This window comes from Prosopis cineraria, unplaced genomic scaffold (genome assembly GCF_029017545.1).
Source record: "Prosopis cineraria cultivar Desert tree isolate PC_DT_omini unplaced genomic scaffold, ASM2901754v1 PC13, whole genome shotgun sequence".
NCBI lineage: Eukaryota > Viridiplantae > Streptophyta > Magnoliopsida > Fabales > Fabaceae > Prosopis > Prosopis cineraria.
The window spans coordinates 3,163,392-3,167,881 of record NW_026555344.1 but is presented as its reverse complement, the minus strand read 5'-3'; the positions used below and the strand labels follow the sequence as shown (position 1 = coordinate 3,167,881).

General features: G+C 32.4%; 1 long non-coding RNA gene across 1 annotated transcript; it reads left to right on the top strand.

The window, feature by feature from the left end:
* Positions 1-2,144: 2,144 nt before the first annotated feature.
* LOC129290141 (uncharacterized) lies at positions 2,145-3,351 on the top strand. The gene is made up of 2 exons (XR_008588258.1): positions 2,145-2,579; positions 2,680-3,351. It is a non-coding gene; the product is annotated as an uncharacterized LOC129290141 (long non-coding RNA).
* Positions 3,352-4,490: the final 1,139 nt, after the last annotated feature.

The following is a 4,490-nucleotide window of genomic DNA, read 5'->3' as shown; positions in this document are numbered from 1 at the left end:
CTAAAGAGACAATCTTATTAGAAGGAACCTTTATCACCATGCATCCCATTTGTTCAGTTCACACTCTTCTTTGTAAGCCAATCCACACAAACATTACCCTCTCTAAACACATGTTTGACCAAATCTGTGCATCATCATCAGAAAATTAATGCCATGTTTCAACTTCCAATTTTGACCAGTGTCTAAGAGGTCCTGCAATTGTTGGTAGATAGAAATCGAATCACTTTCCACAATGAGTTTCTTCATGTTCAAATCCTTTGCAATCTTGAGCCCATGATAAACGCTCCACAACTTAACTTCTAAGGGAGAGCAACGTCGTAGGTCACACATGAAACCACTAACCAGCCAACCAATTCCCATCTTCATTTCAAAACAAGCCCCCACACATTGCTCATCCGAGATGCCCTTGCACTAATCCATCCATGTTCATTTTCACCCACCCATAAGGTGGACATTCCTACCTAACCTATGTCTGAGTCAGGAGTATACTATAAGAATCACTCATAGGCAAACTATTATGCATAGTTGGCAAAGCTAGTGATCTTTTTAACTAATTCAATGGAATTAGAGTTAGCATTATTGAAAATATGATCATTATGATGCTTTAAAAGTGACTAGATTGTAACCCCAAAAATAGTAGTCCAAGGAGAAAACTCATAATGTATCTTGCTATTGGGATTCCAATAAAATCAATGGTACTCGTTCAATTGGTAGAATATAGTTTAATTTTCAATAGAAATTAACCTTTTTCAAACATTTTGGGCAGTCTTACAATCCCTTAAAACATGTAAAACATCTTCCACTTGAAAGACACATGTATCACACACCATTGAAGAACCAAAGGTATGGTTAATGTGATTTTTAAATATTAAAGCATGCATTTAATAAAAGAAACAATTAAATCACCTATAAATGCCTTGAAGATTCCGTTATTGTCGTTAACCAACTCAAAATCATATCCACGGCATGTCAGATCACAAGGAGCTGGAAGCTATTCATTGCGATTTTGTCATGATGGGCTAGCCCAATTCCAGAAGCCCATAATCTCAACTTAACTTGGGCTAAATAAATAAATTATCAATTGCCAGAAAGCACGAATGAAAACTAGCCCATGTTGTTTGAAGGACAGATGAGAGAGAAAGAGAGAGGATGGATTAATATGAAAGGGTGATTTAGAGGTGGTGTTGGTTGCGTTGGTAGAGAGACATGCGTGATGATTTGTTCACGAAGGAAGCAAAACTAAGAGATTTGTGAGTGCGCTTTCCAAGTTCTACCTTCGTGTTCTGCCTCAATCATATTCTCGATTAATCTTCCTTTTATTCATTAGATAGTACATCGATCTCTCCTCTACGCACACCTGGCTAACCACAATCTAATCCAATATTAGAGCGCCAATTCTGTTTGTACCATCATTAACTGGTCTCTTGAACCATGCTCCCTCTGTTTCTATATACAAATTATTTTTAATTATTTTATTGAAATCACGAAGGAGTACTTAAATCATTGTTATTGTCTAATATGTATGGAGAAAACACAATCATTAATTTTTATAGTTTCATCAGGTTTTGTTTTTAATCTTGTTGTTTTTTTCCCATATTTTCAGTCCCTATAATTTTAAAGAAATTGGATAACCTTTATTTTTCAAGTCTCTATAATTTTTGTTTTTCAATGTTTTTAGTTTTTACAAGAATTGAAAACACTGAAAAAATTATAAAAATTAAAAGCAAAACACAATAAAATTATAAGGACCAAAAATTATATTATTCCATATATATATATATATCAAATTTATTTTTATTAAACATATTATCTTTAAAATCACATTCTTTCTCATATGTAAACTTTTACTCTCCACATAAAAAATTCAAAAGGACATAATTGGAAGAAATCAATTAATAGTTTATCTTTTTATGTAAAATGACTTATAGAAATGACTATTAATTCATTTTAGAATGTGGCCTATATGGAGGATTGGAAGAAGTAAAACATGAGATTTAAAGAGTAATACTATTATATGATAAAATTGCCTAATTTACATAAGCTAATATTTGTTCTGGGGGCTGGCACTCTAAACATGTCCGTTAATGAACTTTAGCTTCACATTAAAAAAAAAAAAAAAGTTGAGTTGGTGCGAGAGGGAAAATTTTGGGTTTTCAATTCTTCTGAAGTTTTTTGTTTTCGAAATTTGTCTTCCGTTATTTTCCCCTCAAAATTCTAATTAGAGGAGCCGAAAAGCTGGCCACCACGTTATACCAACAAACTAGTTGTCAAAATTGACTCCTTGACTCCCACATAGACAATACTTAAATCCTAATTACCACGTACCCCAGATAACTCCCACCCAAAACGTTGTGTGTCAAAAAGCCTCTCTCAAATAACAACTTTGATCAAAAGGCACGCCATATATGTCTATTCCTCAATAAAAACTTCCTTGTACATGACCTGCACACACGAAAACCTCCTGGCCCTCTTCCCATCTTCATAAGCTCATGCTTTTCTCTTCCTTCCTTCTTTTTCTTCCACACTTCTCATCACCCACCGCCTGTTTGATAAAATTTCCGCAGCCACCATACTTGCAGGTAAGTTGCTTTGTTTTCTTTCCCACGTGAAGCGTATGTGTGGTGTGAACCTGTCTTGAAGTGAGAGAGAACATGAGGTTTGTTTGTTTCCCAATTTCAGGACAGGTTCTATCAGTACTGTAGGCCTGCAATTAGATGGAATCCAGTTATAGAGGTGAGGAGAATGAAGATTACAGTGAAAACCAGAGGACGTTGAAGCCGGGCTCAGTGATAATCCTCTTCTTGCTCTCGGTTTTGATTAGTGTTGCAGGAGGCTCTGTGCTTGGGTGGTGGCTCCACAAATATCATCCAGACAATAGGGAGCTTTGGATGGTGCCATTTGGCCTCATTTTCCTTCTTACACCGATAGTGATATGGTTCTCTCTCATAGTCTCGGACCTGTTTGTTTCTAACCGCAAGGAAGGTGAAAAGGTTATTCTGAGAAGGAATCAGCCTTTCAGGTTCACCCAACAAAGGACTCTGTTTGGGACCCAAATAGATGGTCAGAAAAGGTGAGCGTTTAGTTCTCAAGCTGTTTCATGTAAGTTCTCTGGTTTTATTGGTCTGGTTCTGCTCATTGTTGGAATTGAGCCGCAAAATCATTGGGATGGCATTCTTCAATTTCGCCTCAAACAGCGCCAAATGATTAGTGCTTGATGCTGCATATATAATATACTTCAGCTTGTACTTTATTTTATGATTGTGTCTACAAATTATCAAACTGATCTTCTGTGTTAGGTTTTTAAACGAACTTGAAGTTTGTTTGGATCAATTTCATGGCCTAGATCTTTTATGCTTTTGTTTTGATTTTGATTTTTGAAATTTCTGATTGTGACTTTTTTTTTCCCCCATTAGTCATTATCATTAAACATGCATGATTCCCGTCGATTTATCAAATGATTTAACACATTTAGTATAGATCGGCTATCGGCATGCATGATATTGAGTTTCATTCCTTCATATTTTATCTATCTAGGCACGTTTATAATATTTAAATTAAAATGGCACAGCATTTTTCACGCCATTGTTGATAAAAAAATTAAATTAAGAACACTTGATTATTAATTTATACATTAATTTCTAATGATATTATATTATATGTAGACGATGTCTTCTTGCTTATTAATTTGCATTGTCAATGGGACCAGGGCATATGCTTTTATTGTAATAATGAAGAAGAAGAAACCATTTCTCTTTTCAGAACACAACTAGGGAATATAATACTTGAGACAAATTCCAATATTGTGATGCTTATTTTAATGAAAAATTGACAATAAAATTTCTCTGAAATATGTAACTAATAATTTGATCCCTTAAAATGTTATAATTTTTTAAATTTTTAAAAACTTTTCTATCATTAATAAATTTATATAAATAATCAAATTATCCTTATTAAAAATAAATGATTTACAACTTTCTTTCTTATATTCACAATTTTTTTTCTTATATTCATAATAATACAACAGTAAATTATAACTTTGCATGTTAATTTTTTATTTGTCATTGCATTGTTACAAATATAAAAAAAAAGTCGTGAATATAATAAAAAAAGTTGTGAATCATTTATTTTCAACAAGAATAATTTAGTAATTTATATAAATTTATTAATTACAGAAAAGTCTTTAAAATTTTTAAAAAAATTATAATATTTTAAGAGATTAAATTATTATTTATATATTTTAGATGAATTTTATTATTATTTTTTATATTTTAATTATTAACGTATGTGAGGCTCCATGCCACTTAGGCTATAAATAGGCAAGTGTTACATGCGGTGCAATAGCTTTTTAATTACTCATGATATTGATTGGACTTTGGAGGAGTGCTGTCACATCTGCCGTGTATTGTATTTAATTATATGATTAAATTAAAAAAAATTAACCTTTTAATCTTTTAATTTTTAACTTACTTATAATTTAATCTCTCAATTAT